This window comes from Coturnix japonica, chromosome 33 (assembly GCF_054131305.1).
Source record: "Coturnix japonica strain WE chromosome 33, WE-NBRP24, whole genome shotgun sequence".
Lineage (NCBI taxonomy): Eukaryota > Metazoa > Chordata > Aves > Galliformes > Phasianidae > Coturnix > Coturnix japonica.
This window is the reverse complement of record NC_140695.1, coordinates 2,746,807-2,768,164: the sequence shown is the minus strand read 5'-3', so window position 1 is coordinate 2,768,164 and position 21,358 is coordinate 2,746,807. Positions and strand designations below refer to the sequence as shown.

Below are 21,358 nucleotides of genomic sequence, written 5' to 3'. Positions count from 1 at the left end.
ACCTCAAACCAGTGAGCCTGAACTGCAGTCAGTCTTCCATAAATAAAAATGAATGTGTTTTTATTTTTCTGTTGGCAGAGAGAGTTACAGTACTCCACTCCATTCCAGTGAATTGCAGGAGAGAACTGAAGGGGGGAGAAGTAACACAAAGTAGAACTCATGGGTTGAGATAGAATTATGTACTGAGATAGAGAAAAGGATAATAGTTATGATGAATGCAAAAGCAATTGCTCACCACCTACCAATCAGTGTCCAGTTAGCCTCCTAGTAGTGGAAGAGATTGACATGAAGTTCTACCCCCTTCAAAACTCCTTCCACAATATGTCATATAGTATGGAATATCCTTTGGCCAGTTTAAGTCAGCTGTCCTAGTTCTGTTCCTTCTCACTTCCTTGGGCTCTCAGCTGAGATTGACTGTGGCTCTGTACGACGCTGCCTGGCAGCAACTGTAAGCATCACTGCGCTATCTCCATTGTTTCTCTAGAATGAAAACGTAGTATTATATCAGACACTGAAGAAGATAATTCAGTCCCAGCTGAAACTCAGACAATAACTTGTGCTTAGGATTCTTTCCCTACAGGAAATGTTAGATATTTATTGCTATGTGGTACTGTGTTCTGTAGCTGAGCTGGATTTTGTTATCCTTGAAGAAGTATCTTCCTCTGAAAGGGGAGTAAAACATGATGCTCCTAATGAGCGGAGCAGAGACACAGATCTGATCTGAGTGTTGGTTTCACATTTTTGTGATGCTCTTTGCTGCAGTTTGTATCTAGAGAGAAGCCCTTGTGGTGTCAGTCTGTTGTGTAACCTGCTCTAGTTTTGTGCCTCAAGGAAGAGTGATCCTTTAAACAAATGGTGGCTGTACAGAGGGTATGGGGTGAGATGCATTCCTCTGGCCCCATCCAATGGATTTTCTGTCACAAAGATCATTCTCCCCAGCTTCTCTTCACTGAGTGGGAGCTTCAGCCCCCTGCACAGGCTGGAGATCATCCATAGAACTTGCTTCAGAGTTTGTTTCAGGTTGTTATCCTTCCTGGCCAAAAACCAGATACAGTATTGTAGATGTGGTGCAATGAGTGTTGAAGCAGGAATGACTTGTCCTGGTCTGGTTGTGCTGCTTTTTAATGCAGCTGATGATCTTGTTGTACTTCTTTTCTGTCAGAGCACACTGCTGGCTTGCATTCAGCCTGTGGTCTCTCACCACTTGTCCTCCTAGTCCCCAGGTCCTTTCCAACAGATACAAGCTAGTATTTCCCACCTGGGATATTGGAAGATGGGAACTTGCCAGCAGTCAGTGAAGATCTCTGAGACAGCGAGAGCGAGCGAGCTTTGAGTAGACTGGGAACCACTGTCCACAGCAGGAAAGAAGAGAAGAGAAAAGATGTTTCCTTGGGCATTTGGGTGGAAATCATTCCTGACTGCTTTCTCATCCACCGGGAAAATCTGCTGATTGACAATTTGAAGCTGATAGACTTTGGACTCTGTGCAAAGCCAGAGGTAAGAGGATGTGTTAAATCAAATACAATGTGCCCCCAAGTAATGCATGTTTGACCACCGTATGCAACAGGGGCTTGTCCAAACAAACTCCTTAAAATCAAGCTGTTTCTGTGGCTGACATGTCATTGCATCTTGTTTGGATTGGCCTGAACTGTATGAGAGTGGTTAACAGATTGCTCAGAAGCACAGGTAGATAATTTTCTCTAGCTAGACTCCCTGTTTTCATAGTCTAAGCTGTAGATAATCTTGTAGGTATATCACCTGTCTTATGCAAGGGTCTGTAATAGGAGCATGGGGTTGGTGTGCCTAAGGAACCCTCTAAGGAACTGCATGTAGGATGAGATTGTGGATAGAATAAAATGACTTTTGCAGGTGACGTACAAATCCTGTGATTGCATATGCTTGAACTGAATTGTTTCTTGATCTTCAAACTGATTTCCAGAATCCTTTATTAACATGTAAGATGGGTGCTGGTAAGAAAGAATGGGAAGACTGCCTTACTGATTCCAAGAGAATTACTTGTCCTCAAATGATTTTTCCTGGCCAAAGTTAGAGCCTCTCACAGGTAATCGAGACCAACAGGCTGTTGTTGCACAATCAACAGGCACAATCTAGATGATCAGCTGAGGAAAATAAAGCATCATGCCAAGGGTACTAGATAAGTGAGCAGCTTGAGATCTGCACATTTATGTGATACTCATGGTCTTAGACAATATTTGTTTAGTGAGGTCACATTGAATGAAAACAAAATCTAAGATTAATGAAAATATACAAAGGAGAAGAAGCCTCTGAGGCTTCTGAAGTGTTATGACCAGAAGACATAAACTCTGTTTTTGAAAGAGCAATTTGCTCTGTTAATTATCCATCATTTTTGTGCAGTCTGTTTTGTCAGACTTGTCTTTAGCTTCCAAGTTGTATGTGAAGACTTGTTTGCACTGTAATGCACAATGTACGAAAAATTGAGAGATGAAAATGTGAAGAGTTTTTCTATCTTTGATTTCATGTCTGGAATTTTGGAACCCACTACTTGCAGTTGTTAATCTGTCCAAACTGGTCTGGTTTGCAATGCCCTCATACTTCTTGAAAAGCTCTGCTGTTAAAGGCAGAACAATTCCTACAAGTGCCATGGCCCCACTGTTGTTCTAATTCTTGTTTCTTTGTTTTCCACACGCTGCTTTTCAAGCCTCCTTTTTCTTTACAGTCCAAGTGAGAATTGCACTGTGAGGTGTCTGAACCTTGTTGTGCCTCTACATAAAGAGAACAGCAGCAAAGCCTGACAGGTGACTGTGCTGACAGCTCTCGTAGCCAGTAACACGTAACTGTGCTAAATCCCTTGTGATGGCTTTGATTTAATTTTTGCCAGTGAAATCCTTGTAAAAGGAACTGCAGCAGTGTGATGAGCTAAGGTGAAGATGCTGGTTTTAGTAGTGCTCAAAGCTGAGTGGAAGGGCAATTGAATGAGGGTTATATGCTTTCTGTGGACAATAAGGTTGTGGTGCTGTTGGGGTTGGTCCAGAGGAGGGGCCACTGTGATGATCAGAGGGTTGGAGCAGCTCTCCTATGAGGAAATGCTGGATTGTGGCTCTGGGCAACCTGGTCTGGTGGTTGGCGACCCTGCACATAGCAGGGGGTTGGAACTGGATGATCTTTGAGATCCTTTTCAACCCAGGCCATTCTATGGCTGTACAGTTCCATACTGGAACAAATATAAAATGCTAACTATGTAAAACATGGAGTCAAACCTGTGTGATTTGTCCACACCAGGAGGTGATTAGAAAACAATTTTTTAAGCTACAAAGCTGCTTGCATGAAAGGAAAAGAAAATAAAACTACAAGAAAAAGGGAAAACGTTTCTTCCTGAAAATAGGAAGAATAATGGACCTGACATGAAATTTGGGTGAAGCTGCCTGATTTTATGAAGCTATTCCCATTATTTTCTTGGTGCTGTGTTTCCCAAATGAGTGGTTTCTGGCTGTGCTGCAGCACCAGTCTGCATGTGAACATCAACTCTATTCACCATCTGGGAAGATTAGGACTTCCCTTCTCCCACCAGCACCACTGAATTACAGTTACTCAGTGGTTAAACAAAGGAATCCTTAAAGAAGGGTTTACAGCTGTCGTGTTATCTGAAGTGCTTGGGGCATTCTGATGCTATTAAGCTCTATGTATTAACAAGTTAAAAAAGAAAAGGTAGGCATCTGATTGTTGTGCCAGTTTCTAAGTGATTTGGAAAGCTGTACCACCCAACCACTCCTTCTGTTTGATGGAGGTGACAAAGCTCAGTTTAATTTCTGACTGCTGTTTAAATCCTGAAGCTGGAGCTGGTTCCTGGAGCAGAAAAAGCTCGGAAGCTGTCCCTCCTACAAGCAGGCACCTCTGAGCAAAATATGACATCTCGATTTCTGATGGTAAGGTCAGGAGATCTGATTCCAGCGTCTAGCTTTCAGCTTCATGCTATGTTAGTGGGACCTTTGGCATCTAGCACTGACCAACAGCAACTGACAGGCTGGTAACAGTGCACCCCAAAACAGTTATGTGTCTATTTATGTTATGAGGGAAAATTGCATTGCATTGAGATTTCCTATTTTTACACTTTGCAGATCTAACTCGCTGCTGGAAGAATCCTGTACGCCATGTTCACACCATTTTCCATGAGCTGGATGAGTCTGTTGTTGGCATTTTAATACCATTGACCAGGCAGGCAATATGTATGGAGTATTTGGCTCTCTCTACAGTCATGAATGTTTGAGTATCTTCAACATGTGGCTCATTGCTTCCATTTCAGGCTGCCCAGAGAAGCTGTGGATGCCTGTCCTTGGTGTTGAAGGCGAGGCTGGATGGGTGATGGGCAGCCTGAGCTGGTTAGTGGGCAGCAAGCCCATGGCAGGGTGTTTAGAACTGGATGATCTTGAAGGTTTCTTCCAACCCAAGCCCTCCCGTGATCCTATGATTCTGTGATTTCATTCAGGTTTATTAAGATGAGATGAGTTCTCCTAAATGCGCTGTTCTCCATATGATTATAATTGGAGTCTAGATGGATGACTTAAACCAGACTCCAAACTTTTTGATGGCCAAAATGAAATGAAATCAATCCTTTACTGTGTCAGTAGTCTGTAACTAGAGCCCATCAGGTAATTCCCAGCCTCCTGCCTGTATCAGTGGCTGCACACAGTGAAAAAGTCTGATGGGATTTTAACCTCTAAAATGTTCCAAAGCAACCAGAGGGTGAATATATTCACTGTGCAAATACCTGCAGGAATAAGCTTGTCATGTATGTCCTCAGGTAGTACAGTAGTTAATGGTGGGACTCAGTAGGTCATGCTGAAAGTTGAGTCTGCTGATCTTGAAGGTCTTTTCCAGCCTACATGACCTTATGCTAATATTTCTGTATTTCTTTCTGTTCAGCTCCCAGAAAACCTCCCACCCAGCCCCCCGCTGACCCCGTGGTGAAAAATAAAACAGAAACCTCAGTGACGCTGGCATGGTCCCCTCCGAAGATGCAGCGCCCCATTCCAATAGATGGCTACATTGTGGAAGGCAATAAACTAACTGGCTTCACGTGGGTGAGGTGCCACGAGTCTCATGTCCCCGTCCCAGAGTTCACGGTGAGCAATCTGTCTGAAGAGGCTGATGATCAGTTCCGAGTGTCTGCAGTCAATGCGCATGGACAGAGCCCGTCTCTGGAATTCCCAGGGAGCGTGCACCTTGGTAAGCACAAAAACCCCAATGGAAATGGGTCAGTGTGAGCTGAGCAGCTGTGTTGGTTCCCTAAAGATGTTTCATTTGACTTTAAGGATAGTAGTGCAGTAACACACCAAAGGCTTTCCTTTATTACTAGTTCTCCTGTCAACCTCCAGCTACCACTAAAGTGATACAAGTTCTGTTTCTGTGAGAGAGACATGAATATTATTATCTTTTGATATCTCACATGTGCAAGAGGCAGAACTTTCTGTAACAGATCTTAAGCATAGAAGTGCTTCTTCCAGCACTCATGCAAAGGGAGAAGTAGAAATGTACCTATGATTTAATCTTCCATCTCTAAATGAGATACCAGACTTGCATCTAAAGAGCATTAAGACATCCATGTTGTTCTTCCTCAGAACCAGTCCTGGCTGTGAAATCCCCCCTAACAGCTGGTGAAGCTGTACCTGGAGGGGATGCCATGTTTACTACTGATCTTACAACAATGTGTTGCAGCACTTGGTACCTCAGTGGTAAAGTCTTACAGGAAAGCGAGACCTGCATCATCAAGAGAACCCAAACTACTCACAGCCTAATCATAAAGAACATCACCAAGAATGATGGTGGAGCAGAAGTGAAATTTGTTGCCGAAAATGTTGATGTCAGCACCAAGATGAGAGTGAGAGGTATTTGCTTTGATCCTTCTCCTTTCCTCTTCCAGTCAAGGCATAGTTGCTGTGATCTGATGATTAGAACTGGGGCTGCAGGCATTCACTGCCTGTACCAAATACCTGAAATTGCATCCCATGGACTGATGTGAGTCCTGGTAATGACCTAAACATGATAGCACTGAGTGTAGGGTAAGCCAGTCTACCCAGCTGCTTGGTATCTGAACCAGATTGCTTCATGCCAGCTGATGAATGTCTGCAGTTCACAGCTCTTGGCCAGTGCATTCAGTCAGCAGGTTTACCACTGCATCACCATAGAGCAGTACTTTCAGCTCCAGGTTCAGACAGCCTTTCTGATTGCACTGGAATAATTTAGAAGTAGGGGAGCAATCATTCCAATAATATCTGTATCAATCAGCTTTGCATGACAAAATAGAACAAATAAACATTCATGATGGGAGGACCTGTTTGTCATTGGGTGGAAACCTCTGCAGAAGCATGTTTAGAGCATTCTTAATCAGTAGAAGGAGATGTTTGGTTGATTTTTACTTAGTAAATCCGGCAAGAAGACCAAATGAAATATCTTGAATTGCTCAGCAGTGACACAATGATGAGTGCAGGAACAGAAGGTGATACTTTTTCAGAGATGTTGCAACAAACATTGACCACGTTAGCCTGATATCAATTGAACTAACGAGGCCTTTGCTCCTGACAGGTGCTGCAGTGAGATTTACCAATAAGAGCAAAGATGTAGAAAAGATCTCCGCTCGGCTGTGTGACGAAGCCAAACTGCAGGCTGAGCTTTCAGACACAGGTGCTACTGTGGAGTGGATGAAGGATGGGAAGGAGCTCAAGGCCAGTGAAAAATATGAACTGCACATTGTGGGGAAGAAACACACCCTGAAAATTCACAACGTCTCAATGGATGATGCTGTAAGTTGTCAGTGCATCTGTGAGGGGGATAAAATGCATGAGTTTGCATGATGAGACTCTTCATCATCTTCTGCTGTCTTGTCACCCTTGTTGATCCATGGAGAAACAAGAAAGGCCTAGAGTAGTGTATGCACTTTGGCATTGGAGAGCTTACTTAATTGCTTCTTCTCAAAGAACATACTCCAGAGAGTCATGGAGACATCTCCAAACAGAATTGAATAATGGGACTAAATTGATGGAGAGCAGAACTTCCTGCCACGGCTTGTCAGCTAGTCTTAATTTTGCTTTTCTTCTCTCTGTCATGTTAGCATAATATTTCATACTGGCAGGTCTCCCCAAAGAATTAAATGAATTAGCTGATGGACGTTTCCATGTGCTTTGCACTGTAATGTGACTATCAAATGAGCAATCAATGCTGTTATTTTAAAATCTGTGTTGGCAAGCTGTAAGACAAACAGCTGCTGTTGGTAGCTTGGTTACTGCAGAATCAGCTTTTGTGTATCTCATAGATAGGGAAGAGACCCTTAAGGGTCAGCTAGTTGGACTCCCTTGCAATGAACAGGGGCACCGCAGCTCCATCAGGTGCTCTGAGCCCTGTCCATCCTGACTTTGAACATCCTCAGGCTCACAAATCTTATACCTATGCCACACACTCGCAGTATTTCACCATTCAGCATCACCACTTGTATCTTCTCTTGCTGTAAATCAGAGCGAGCTGGTAAATCATCTGCTGTGCGGGTCAGCTGTGTCTCTCCCATGGGCATCACGTGGCTGCTGGGAGGCTCTGAAGAGCTGCAGCCAGAGGTGTGTCACCCGCTGGGCCTCGTGCCCAAAGGAGCCCACAGGAAAGTGTTGTTGCAGTTTGTCATGCACTGCACTGCCATGAGACTTGACGTGCCAGACATCCTCTGACATGTGAGCTCCTGCATCCAGGCAGGACATCTGAGACGTCTCCTTCAGCCTGACGTGGCTGCAGTTTCACACTGGTTTTACTAAGGAAGGAGAAGGCACGTGGATGAAACTCTTTTCCTGCTCTTCCTGGCATTAGCTCATAGTACAAGTAAAGCACTGTCAGGTCAAGCCTGGAGGAGTAATGCTTGTCACTGACATGTTCCTGTTCAGGGTGGAGCTGGAGGGTAAAATAACACAAGAAATTGTCATTGAAATTCAATATCTGTGAAATTCAGCTGGCTGCATTCACAGAACCTGGCGTTAAGATCTGTTTTCTGGTTTATTTCTTGAGCCTATTTTCCATAACCCAGTCCTCATTTATGAACCGAAGCTCTACTGAAAACCTTTCGCTGTGTATGCTCATGCTGCAGTGCAGCTCTTGTGACTTTTAACAACACATTCAAGTTCCTCTGATCACAGGATCCTTAAGGTTGATTAAGACCCTCTAGTCCGACTGCTCACCCATCTCCACCAAGATGCTCACCATCAGCTAGCTAAAAACTCAGCAGAGATGATAGATCAAGCCCAACACTGGATTTGGGATGGCTAGAGATTCCTAAGATATTGAAGGATTGCTTGCAGGTGGTGTTGGCTCAGGTATTCACCCTGCATCCCACCTCCCGTTCTGTTTGGTTGAGAATCATGCATTCTGCAATTTCACTTTGTAATTCAAAGACCCTTTCTTTATCTGTTAAAAAACTGATCTAAAACAAGCCGAGAAGACTCCGTTGGAACTGGTTGATGCAGAACAAAGGCATCCCCAAAGGACAAGTTGCACTGTTTGATGAACATTATTGGATGAGAGCTAAGCTAAGATTTAAAAGGTTCTGGGGCTGTCTCTGAGCATCAAATCCAGAGGAAGCCTGCATGATTCCCTGAGAATGGATACCTCCTACTTTGGTGTAGGGTGAAGGGAACACTAGCAGTAACTCCTATCACAAAATGTCACATGGCTCAGACAAAAAAGCCATCAAGAGGGCTTAATTAGGAGCACCAAATGGTCACAAGATGGTCTTAGGGCAGGGAAGTAATCTATCTACGTGACATTGATTGATGCTATTAGTTCTAAACAGCTTGACTCTAGAGGGACTGTTCTTCTTTGGTCACCTAGTTTTACAAGAATAGATGACTCCTGTCTATTACAATTTTTAACTCATTATTTGTTCACTGATGCCATAAATGTGCCTGGCATAGCAATTGGCCTTGGTATATTCAGTGACTGAAAGCAACAGTTGTTGCTCTAAGAAATGCAATGCTAAGCTAGGTCTGCCTGTAGCTGACAGCCATCAGCTTGCTCCTCAGGCAGGTTCTGTCTGGATGGAATGAAGCGCATGAAATACTGATGTGCTCTTCAAACGCTGCTTGTTAGCTTAGAGACAAAGTGTTGAATAGGTTTGTTCATGCATTGAAAACACGTTACTTAGCTGCCTTCATTTTAGCTACAGAAGAACACGTGCAGAATACAGAATTGATTAAAAGAAATAAGAACTGTCTGCATAGAACTTACTCTTTCCTTACACAGGAGAATCAAGCACACGTTTGTATGTGAGTACCTCCAGAGGTGAAACTCCATCACCCAAATTTAATGAGCAGAGACATTACAATCAGTTCTAACTGTATCTTAATGCTGTACTGAATAAGCCTGAGTCAGGATGTAAACCACTTTCTCTTTTTTTCTTCAGATGAAGCCATTGATTTTGTCAACAAGCCCAAAACGACTCCAGAAATATTAGTCAGTCCTTCTGAAGACCTGGAGCTGGTGTGTGAGGTGTCAGCTGCAAGCGGAGCTGTCGTATGGAAGAAAGATGAAACAGAGGTGAAGCAGGACCAGAGGACAACCATCATCTCCAAGGGGACGCACCGCAAGCTCATGGTCAAAAATGTGACCCTGAAAGACCAAGGGAGCTACAGCTGTGAAACAAAAGATGACAAAGCAACATTCCAAGTGAAAGTCAGAGGTGAGAAAATGCTTGGAATCCCAGAGATAAAGGAACGCTTCATTTTGTGTGTCTTGCATTTGGAGGATCAACTGACAGCCTCTCTGGTGCAAAACATTTTGGCTATAGGACTTTCTTGGTCATCTAGTATCATAGCAACACTTTTCTACATGTGATTTACATCCAGGAATGAATTACTGCAACAAAGGGGAGTACAGCTGCGAGGCTGCTGGCTAGAAACTCACCTTCAAGATTCATGTAACTGGTAGGAAACACGTTTTGGTTGATATTCTTTGATTATTCCCTAGTCTGGCTGTGGAAATGTCTGTGTGAACGTGTCCTCTTGATTCTGCCATGAAACTGTTTTGAGAAGGATGAAAAGAAATGCTTACAAACGTGCAGCTAAAATGATTATTTGTTTTTAACAATATTTCATCCAGCTCTTCCCCTACAATTACTTTTATCATCAGCTGTCCATGGATGTCCAACTGTGATTTGTACAATGTGCAACACTGCTCTACCAGTTGATATTTCAACAGTACTATTTACACAGACGTCCTTTTCTGCTCCAAATCCACACCAGCCATGGGAGAGGCTGTAGGTGAGCATCTTCCTCCATTAGCTTGATCTAAATCTGACAGCTTCATCCAATCCAGGGCTTCTCCAAGACCTTTGAAAATTCTGTTACTGTTGAGGAGACAGCAGGCTTCTGGGCTTAGGTTAGAATATGGTGCCCTGTTGATGGGTCCTGAGAGTGTCCAAGCCTTACTTGGAGAAAACCATCACTGCTCTTAAGATGTTTTGCAAGCAGGTGAAACTTGATTGAAGTGTGGCAGTGATGCTTTCTGAGATCTCTGGCCCCTAGTTTTTCTAGGCTTTTTATTTGCCTCTTAAGATACAGTGAGCTGCTCTTAATTGTGGCTGTGTCCTTTGCCACGAGCATACCTCTGAGCACACAGTTATTTTGAGCTCCTCTTCTTCCAGTGGCTCGGATGAGCAATTCTGAGAGATATGCAGAATGGGGATGGCTGTGCTGCTGCTTCCTTTTCTGTCTTAGCTGTGGTTTTCCCTTGCAGGGCACAGTTCTCTGCCTGGGCCCAAGTCTGTGTGGGTCTCTCCATCCACAAAGCTGCTCACCGTGCAGGCGGCACAGGCTGAGAGGAGAGGCCAGAGCAGCTCTCCTGTTGCAACACGGAGCAGCAAGATACAAGTGGAGGAAGGGCCTGCAGCTGTACTGAGGAACTTCAACACAATCATTGATTTTCCATCTGAAAGATAAAGAAAGAGGAATTCCCTTTCCAGCCCCTACCATCATTGTTCGGATGATTTTTATTGGTTTATTTTTTGTCCATTATATCTTTGAGGATTCAACTAACACACAGTTGCCCTATGGCCTCAGTGGAGCCACACAAGGTGCCTTTCCTTCCTGGTTGGGCAGGCAGTCACAAGATGCAGAAAGCCATGCTGGCGTCTATCCTGTTCTGTGCTGGCTGTACATGGAAATCTTGGGGTTTTCCAGATTTCAGGGCCATGTGCCTGAAACCAATTGTGCTTCTCCTGTAAGCAGAGCTGTTGGTCAGACTTGCTGGCACTAGAAATTAAAGGTGGCAGTGAGCTGAGGCCGAGGAGGTGTTAATGTAAGAGTCAGGGATGCTTTTGAACTTCCCTTATAACTGTACGGTTCCTCAGAAAGCAGTTACGCCTGCCAGCTCGTTTCCTGTCCGGCTGTGGAGCCTTTGCTCACATGCTCCGAATCTTGCTTGAAATCATTGAGAGGAATGTAGCCAGCAGGACTTGAGGGCTGAGCTGTAGGAATGGAAGCATCCTCTGCTGTTTGAAACAGAGGGTGTTTCTAGGCTGTGTTTCAGCAGAAAGCAGGCAGTGGCGGGAACAGGCAACTATTGGCAAGGGCTCGGTGCAGCTCTTCCCTCATCCTGCACCACGACTGACAGCATGCTCTGTTTTCTCTCCAGACTGAGTTCTCCCAGTAAGAGGGCAGAGTCACCAGCTGGCAGTTGGCGTTCCTGCTTCTGCCTGGGCAAACCATCCCCTGTGGCCAAACACCAACTGCAGAGCAGTGCCAGGGAGCCCTCTGAAGCAGAAGTCGTGGTCCTGGCAGGTAAGGGTGCAAATCCAGCTTTCAAAACACTGCTTGTCAGCAACACAGGTAGAATTCATGCTTTCAGTGGGCTTGTACCTCCTTCTGGCATTCAAGCCCGTGCCTGACATCTTTGGTTGACTCCTGTCTTTCCCAGATGAGTCTCACAAGCTGCTTGAAACCTGCTTGACAGGCAGCACCAAGCCTTTGCCTCCTTGGACAGTGAAAGTTTGACGCTAAACGCTGTGTATCTACTCTTTCCAGGTGAATCGATCCCTTGCCAATACAGGAACCCACCAGCAAGTTGCAATGATGCACGTTGTGCTTCCATCAATGGAGTGCAGTTAGGATGCATGAGTCACTGCAGTTCCAAGGACAGCCTTCCACGTGACAGCAGTGATGGAGAGAAGGATGTTTGACCTATTCAGTTTTGGGCCCCTCCCTGCAAGAAAACCTTGCGGTTCTGGAACGTCTTCAGCTACGAAGGTAGTGAGGGGTCTGGAGCACAAACCTTACGAGGAGCTGCTGAGGGAACTAGGATTGTTCAGCTTGGAAAAGAGCAGGCTCAGGGGAGACCTTATAACTCTCTATAACGTCCTGAAGGGAGGTTGTAGTGAGCTGGGGTTTGGCCTCTTCTCTCGTGTGATCAGTTATAGATCTAGAGGGAATGGTTTTAAGCTGTGCCAGGAAAGATTCAGGCTGGACATTAGGAAATATTACTTCCCCTAAAGGGTATTCAGGCATTGGATAGCACTGCCCAGGGAGGTGGTGGAGTCACCGACCATGGGAGTGCTCAAGAAACGTTTGGATGTTGTGTTGAGAGGTATGATTTATCCGGGAAGTATTGGTAATGGTTGGACCAGATGATTTTGTAGGTCTTCTCCAACCTTGATAATTCTGTGATTCTGAGCTGAGAAACTTTTCTTGCTCAAGTCCAGCTTCCAAACTTAACCACCTACAATGAAGTTGATGTCGTTTTTCTGGTAGCCCTCAAGACAGTGACCGCATTTACCCAAAATCAGGAGGTAACCAGCTGCAGTGAAGTGAGCAATTTCAGTGCCTATTTCTGATGGTGGCAATGAGTTCAGAGGTCACACTTAATTGACGGTGCCTGTTTCCATTCTGACAAAGGATGTAGTTGCAGCTGACTTCCCGAGGCTGCCATACGTGGTGGTGACGCAGCCTTGGGCTTCTGCGTTTGCATGATTCCCACCTTTCCTTTCTGTGTCTTGCAGGTCAGCTGGTGCTGGAAGCGGCCGGTATCTGAGTAGGAATGAAGGTGAGTGCAGGAGCAGCTGCTGAGGGGAGGAAGGAAGTCCATGCTAATGAGCTCTGAAGCATCTGCAGGTCCAGTACGAAAGGAGGCAGCAGTGATGCAGGGGATCTCCCCAGCAGGAAGCTGTCTGATCCAAATGCTTGCTGAGAGTTTGGAAGCCCAAGCCCTTATGGTCTCTGTAAGGGTGGCTAGTAAAAAGATGTTAACCAAGATGGTGGTAAATAGTCAAAGATTATTAGCAAAGGAAAACTCACCAATGTTGGTGCCTTGACCAGAAAGCTGAGGCAGTCTCAACTGGGGAGCAGTCTCCAAGAGATTCTGCCTTAGTGGTGGTCAGCCTTTAAATGAGGTGAGGTCTCAGAAGAGGTGCAGTCGAGGTCCACCCCTTCTGGGAGCACAGCTAGATTACTCTCACCTGTGCTCCCGCAGCTGGCCCAACACTTGCCTCAGCTGATTAATCAGAGGTTCAAGCTGTGATTTCCCATACAGTCTCTAAGCTGAAGGCAGCATCTCCTTGATCTGATGGTGGTGTGCCTGAGTGAGGGAGTGATCCAAGCTGGATGCAAAAGAGTCATCTTAATTTCTCTCCTATTTTACTTCAGATGACACCTATTGGGTGTTGGTTTCTTAAAATTTGGATCTAGGAGGTGGCCTCGCCCTTTGCTTCTGGTGAAAGCACAGATGTGCAGCAGGAGTAGAAGACAAAGAGGTTTTCTTGGTGACAGCAACACCAATTATTTGATTCAAATGTAGAACTGTGATGAAGATGGTGAAGAACAGATCCGCCTCAAAGACATGCTTGATCACATAAGGAATGAGCATGTGATCCAAGACAGTCAGCGTGGCTTTAGCAGGGGAAGGCCATGCCTAACCAATCTGGTGCTCTTCTATGATGGAGTGACGGCATTTGTGGACAAAAGGAAGGAAACTGATGTCATTGACCTGGACTTGAGCAAGATCTTTTACATGGCCCTCCACCACATCCTTATCTCTAAACTGGAGGGATGTGGATTTGACAGGTGGACCACCTGGTGGATAAGGGATTGGTTGAAAGGCCACAGACAGAGGGTGGTGATTCATGGTTCTGTGTCCAGGTGGAGGCCAATAACAAGTGGTGTCATCCAGGAGTCTGTCTTGGGACCAGTGCTTTTTTACATGGTTATCAGTGACACCAATGATGCAATGGAGTGCACCCTCTGCTGTTTGCTGAGTGGTGGGGCTGATGCAGTGGAAGGAAGGGATGCCATTCAGAGGGAGCTCAACCGAGAGGTTGGCCTAGGTGAATCTAATGAGGTTGAACACAGCAAAGTGCAAGGTTTTGCACTTGGGCTGGAGGAATCCCAGGCATCTGTACAGCCTGGGAGGAGCAGTCCTTAAGAGAAGCCCCGCAGAGAAGGACCTGGGGGTCCTGGTGGATGAAAAACAGAACGTGAGCCATCAGCGTGCTCTTGCAGCTCAGAGAGCAAATGGTCCCCTGGGCTCCATCAGAAGAGGGGATGGCCAGCAGGGACAGGGAGGCGATTGATCTTCATGATCCTTGAGGTCCCTTCCAGCCCGGGCCATTCTATGATTCTGTGATTACACTCGCTGTCAGAAATAACGGCAGCTGTACAGAAGCTTGTTTTTTCTTTCTTTTTCTGGCTTTGAAGGAGAAGGGGTGGAGCAAGGGGAGACCCACTGGTCATTTGTCACCTCATGAACAGGATGGATTCTGCATTGACTGTGAAAAACCTGGGCTAGTAGCATGGGCATGTTTCAGGCTGGAATCTTCTTTTGCTGCTTGGTTTCCTTTTGGCCACAGGGAGACAGCTGTCTAAAGGTGTGTTTTCAAACCCACTCTCCAAAACCGTGTTTCATTGTTGCAGGTGGTTCAGTGAGCTCTTGCAGTGCAGATGCTGTAGTTTGCTGTAGAATCTGAATGGTTTCTGTTCCTAGGGGAGGACTGGGAGGAGGTAGTGAGAAGAGAATTCAATGCCTAAGGGGAGGGGAGATCGGGGATTGGTGGGAGAGGAAGCCAATAGGAGGGAGAGAGGAGTTGGGCGCAGGCTGATGGTAACACCCCTTTGTGATGTCATAATGCCCCTTTGTGACGTCATAATGCTTCTTTGTGATGTCATAATGCCCTTTGTGATGTCATAATGCTCCTTTCTGACATCACGATGCCCCTTTCTGACGTCATGATGCCCCTTTGTGATGTCATAATGCCTCTTTGTGACGTCATAACAATCCTTTGTGACGTCATGCTGCCCCTTTGTGATGTCATAATGCTTATTTGTGATGTCATAATGCCCCTTTTTTACATTATAGTGCCCCCTTGTGACATCATAATGCTTATTTGTGACGTCATAATGCCCATTTGTGACATCATATCACCCCTTTGTGATGTCATACTGCCCCATATGAAGTCCAGGCAGAGTCAAAACTTATGGACCTGCACGAGGATCACTTTCAAGACAGTGGCTCTGTTGCTTCAAGCTTATTTGCTTCGTCCTGCCGCCACTCTATTACCAAGTATCAGCAACCTCTTGCATGATTCAACTTGCAAACGTTTGACACTAACCCTTGTGTTTCTGTGCCTTCCTAGATAATTCGAGCCCTTGTCAACCCCAAAGATCCAAACCAAGTAGTGATGTGCAGTGTGTTTCCATCAATGGAGAGTTCTTATTAAGCACAAATCGCTGCAATTCGGATGACAGCCTTCCACATGGTAACAGTGATGGACACAAGGGGCTCATCCACGTTCATGCTCTCATATCCCCTGGCTCTGCTGAAGCTCCTGACCTGAGCCTGCCAGACACCACAGTCACCTGCCTGGATTGTGACCCAGTGCCTTTGCAGTGCTGCCCATCCCAAGCACAGCCCGAGTGCCCCAACAGCAGCACCACCATGCAGGAGCAGGTCAGCATCAGTGAGGTGAAGCTGAGCATCGTAGATGGGGACTTAGAGTCAGGCTGCCAGTCCCAGGCACCAGGCAGCAGCACCAGCTCTGAGCCACTCTCATCTTGACAAGAGGAGTCCCATCTTCACCCTTGACCTCTCAAGCCCTCCTGTCTTTTATTGAATAAAGTCACTCTCATGCTCAATCATCGCCTTGGCTGCATTCCGAGTCTTCATTCACAGGGATTGGGATGAATGCAACAAACAGCAAGGCAGCTCAGCTTGCAATGCTATGGCTGTGGGGTTCGTGCAGGCAGAGCTCTGGGTTCCCATTTTGCATGGCTTTGGGATGTCAGCAGCAAGATCTCTACCATTTTGTATGGCAGCAAATAATCTCTAGCATCCAGGTTGCTGCTCATGATAATCCCAGTCTTCCTGGCTGTTGCTTTGTGATACCTTTTAAAGCCTTTTGATACTCTTTGATGCCTTGGCTGCTCCCTAACACCTCTGTCCTCCTGCCATGTTGACTCATGTCTCCCACTTTGAAGCTGGCTTTGCAGATCATCTCCAGCCCTGTCATCATCACGCTGCAGCAGGAGGTGCTCACCTGGCCCAGTGTCTGGCAGTGCTGCTTGTTCTGCAGATGAGCAGCTGCCTCCTCATCTCTTCAGCTACAGTAGTTTTTCTCAGGGCAGTTAGATGCAGTCGTGCTCCTCTGGATTTGGTGTGTTAAATCCATGCTGCATGGCAGCAGTCAGTGCAATACAAAGGTGTTCTGTGTGCCACAGCATTTCTCCAGGGGCTGCCAAAGGTAGAAGCACAACACAGCACCATCCTTCTGACAGTAATGTCTGTGAGTGTTAGACATGTGAGCACTGCATCATCCCCAGCATGTCAGTGCTTTTCCACACCAACCTGACTCTCACACTCTGCACTGAATGTAACTCTGCTCTTGTGGAGACAAATGCTTTCTGTCACATCCTCCATCCCTGCAACCATTTGCCGGTAGGCAGCTCTTGCAGAAGAATCAAGCAGCAGAACCTTGTGCTCACCCTACAGCATGCAAATGCTATGAAAGCAGAAATAACCTGGCGTGCTCTGGGTCTGCAAGGCTGCACAGATGGGAGAGGTAGATTGTGTTTTTGCAGTGGAGGTTTCCAGTATTTTCAGTACATAGTGTAGGCCCTACCTGAATGTATAACCCTTTTGTAAAACAGCTGTATAAGTAGTTTTTGCACCAAGAAAGTTTCTGAACATAGTTAAGTTCAGACTGGGGGCATTCTGACATGGGTAGAATTGAGGCAAGCACAAGATAAATACAGGGTGGGTAGAGCCCAGCACAGGACAGAATGAATGTACTGACTGTTGGAAACATCGCCCTTCTCTGTCCGCAGAAAAGTACAAGGCAGACCTAAAAACAAGAGGTTGGTAATTGACCTTCTATGGAAATGAATCCTAGCAACAGTCTCGAGGAGTCTGTGAGCCTGAGATGCTCAACCAATGAGAGCCATGAGAGCATCACCTGCATTGGGTTTAGGGCACAGAACAGAATTGATTTCACTGACTGGTGTGCAGTTTCTCCCTTGCCAACAGGGGATGTGCGCGCAGTATTGCAGTAATGAATAAGCACTGCTGCTATCGCTGCCATCTTTGCCTAACTAGAAATCTTTGACTTTGAGAGTTTCTCACACAAGGGGAGAGGGTAAGAAAGTAAAGAGGCACAGAAAACTAAGGGAAACTGCTCTTCTGTATCTTATCTATAAAAATTGATACAATTGATGCTGTCGTGCATTTATTTATTTATTTTTAATTTTTGGCCAATGTCAGTTAGATTGTTTTAAAATATCCACACACCAAAATCTGACTACCAAGGAAATGTAATGAAAATGAAATGAAGGTGAGTTAGTGGAAAGCACAAGGCCATATTATATTAGGCTCTAGCAAATTTACAGGCAGTCACTGCACGAAGAGGTAGATCTGAATTGCACATTATATGATTCCCACAAAGATTAAGGAAATCTGAAGCTTTCAATATATTTTTTTAATACTTTTTTCATTTCATTTTTTAAACACCTGACCCAGACCCCAACCCTCACAGGAGCTGTAAAGATAACAGCATTAACCCACAATGTAACTCTAATCCTAACCCTTACCCTGATTCTAAAATCATCTCTAACTCCAAATGTAACAACAAAAATGATGCTAGAAGTTTGTAGCAAAAGGAACCTTAACCCTGATCATAATCCAAAAAAAAAAATCATTATGGTAACAATAATCTTTACCTTAAGAGTAATATTAATCAGAGCCCAGATGATGCCTGCATCCAATCAGAAGCATGCTTTGTATTATTTAAGAGTTGTACTTTTTCCAATGAACTCTCTCTATTATCACGTTTATAAAGTAACAGAGTCTGTTCTTTAACTCCTGACACTGTGCCTTACTCCTGACATCCCCTGGAAATGACCCAGATAGGGCACCATCAAAGTAATGCTAATAGTAATGTCAATCCTAAGGGTATCTCTAGCCTCAGTGTTAATGGGACGCTAACAACAATCCCAACAGCCTTAAACATTCTGGTGGTGTGAAAGAGGTGCTGCCTTGCACATGCTGGGCAGTCCCATTGCCTGTTAAATGCAGGCGGCAGCGTAGAAACATGATGCCCGTGGTCAGAATGCCCTGTGGCAGATCCTGGCACCGGAGAACTGACCGGAGAACCATGAGAGAACTGACAACAAATCACTCGACATCAGAACCGACCCAGTGGTTATTTACAAGCCTTGGGTGACCCAGACAGGATCTCAGAGTGGTGAATGTAGGTACAGAAGTTGTTACTACTCTGTTTTCTTCTAAAAGCTGCTCAGCTGCTTTGCGTTTCAGACCATCCCTGGCTTCACTGTGTGCATCTGTCCAATTGATACCAGGTGGTTTTTTTTCATCTCAGAAGTTGGGGGGGGAGGGGGGGAGGGAAGGAACATCAATTCAATTACTCATTTATTTATTGACAGAGATTCACGTTTGCTACATTTGGAGAAGTTTTTATTTCTTTGCTGTGATTTGATTTTTTCTTTTTTTCTTTTTTTTTTCCCCCTTCCCACCTCTTCCATCTTTGTGTTCTTCCCCTATAATCAAAAGAGAACGGATCCCCAGGGTCTGTCCCGCAGACGTTCTTTCCGTGGTCTCTGCTGCCACCTGCTGGCCAATACTCGGAACTGCCACTGTTGGGCGTTTGGTGCCGCAGGAAGCACAACGCAGATCTGAGTTCTGACCGGTCTACACAGCAAATCCGCCAATCTTTATTGCGATAAGCCCTCCACATGGCATTGCGCATGCACTCGAACACGCAGCAGGCATAGATTTCTCCTAACTCCTTGAGGAGCAGGCAAGCAGAACAACTGAGCGCACCACTGCTTGTGATTGGGCCACCCCCATCATAGAGATGTGTGTTAGATCTTTTACCCACCCCTGGACTGGCCTTGTTGTTTAACGATAACCTCTGAAATCTGAGTTACTGGTTCTACCACCTGTAGTGTAGAATAGGCAGCCAATAAATGCTTTTCAACTGTGATGTATCTTTATTCTGCTCCATGCCAAACCTGTGACCAAAACCTCATAGGGGTTCACAAAGAACTCTGGCTCTGCCAGAGCCCCCATCCAGACCCTTCTTGAGTTACATTCACATCTAGTTTGGCTGAAAAGGTTGGACTGAAAATACTCAGTGCTTGGGCCTGTTTAACAGATATTTTTTCCTGATTATGCTGTCCATCGATCTTTTTAAACTGAACTCCTGCTCTAATCTGGTCTTTAAACATTTGTTGTCTCAAGACCCTAATGGATCCAGACTGGATTACCTTAGGGGCTGGACACCTAAGTCATGGCAGCAGATGGTTCTCTGACCTTTCCACCACCATTCAGAGCCTGCATCTGGCTGTAGGCACTCTTGTCTCCTCATCAATTGGGCAGCCTGTTGTATTACAGCACCTGAGGGCCACTGGGGGGTTCAGTATGGATAACATAGACCCATCCTGATGTAAAGGTGATGGCTGTAGGATGAGATCCCTCTTTCCTGATGAAACATTTATTGACTGGGCTCTCAAAATCATCTTCATAGATTGCCTCTTTCATGCCTAATTCTCTAATATAGTTTTGTTAGTCCTCCATAGAGGACCACAGGCTGATATTTAATGGTATGTCATTCTTATTTGGCCATGTTATATGACACACAGCCAAAAATCATTCACTGATCAAATGGCTATCCTCATTATGTTGGACAGAACATACAGTCTTTGCCTGAGGGCAGGGTGAGTAGTAATGGATGTCAGTTTTGAAATTTCCAGTCCATACACCACAGCGCTTTCTGCCTCCATGTCCCATAACAAGAGCAGCTATGCTGGCATGCTCTCTTGGTTTCTGTCTAAACCACTGTACTATATCCAACAGTTCAGCTGCTGTACTATGGGCAGCAGGGTTTGGGGAGTTGGACACTGGTCAGGGCACTCCCACCAACCTATCCTGCTTTTTTTTTTTTTCATTTTTGGGTTACAATCAGTCAGATCTCAAATAGATCTAGTCCAAATGGAACCTCAAAATCTGACCTTTTAGTGCCTTCATTTACAGAGTCCATTTTATACAGATTCCCTTGTACAGGGTCCCCATGGTCTTCCAGAGAGATGTTACTGATCTTCCATAGGAGAATGATTGAATTAGGTTTTTTCCCCATCAAAACTGCCACCTGTCTTTCCAGTTTTTCAACACTATCATTCAATAGCTGATTTGCATCAGCCTGAGCCTCTTCAGTTATGTTCAGACAGTTCAAGGCCATCAGCAGTGGTCATGCCACCACGAACACAGCTAACTGTCATTCTCAAGTTGTAAGTATGTCTTTGCTAAGACCATGGAAATACTCAGTCAAGTGGGCCAGGGACTCATGGACCCTCCCTCCGTCCCACACAGGGCCCCATTTTTCAGTGACAGAAGCAGTGCTGCATTTTGAGGATCCTAGGAATCCCAGGACATGCCCTGACAAAAGGTCATTCAAAGGGGTAGTCTTTCCCCATCCAAACCACCCCATGATATTCACAGAATCACAGAATTGTAGGGGTTGGAAGGGACCTCCAGAGACCTCTGAGTCCAGCCCCCCTGCCAAAGCAGGTTCCCTACACCACGTTGCACAGCTCGGCATCCAGGCAGGTCTTGAATATATCCAGAGAAGGAGATTCCACAACCACCCTGGGCAGCCTGTTCCAGTGCTCTGTCACTCTCACCATAAAGAAGTTATTGCACACATTAGTGCAGAACTTCCTATGGTCCAGTTTCTGTCTGTTTCCCCTTGTCCCGTCTCCACACCCTGCTGAAAAGAGTCTGGCCTCACCACTTTGCCCCCCACACCTCAAATATTTATAGACCCCTCAGGTCCCCTCTCAGCCTTCTTTTCTCAAGGCTA

At 45.5% G+C, this 21,358-nt stretch overlaps 1 long non-coding RNA gene across 1 annotated transcript; it reads left to right on the top strand.

Moving 5' to 3' along the window:
• The first annotated feature begins 11,486 nt into the window (after positions 1-11,486).
• LOC146755370 (uncharacterized) lies at positions 11,487-13,077 on the top strand. Its single transcript, XR_014938154.1, has 3 exons — positions 11,487-11,786; positions 12,030-12,251; positions 13,001-13,077. It is a non-coding gene; the product is annotated as an uncharacterized LOC146755370 (long non-coding RNA).
• The last annotated feature ends 8,281 nt before the right edge of the window (positions 13,078-21,358 follow it).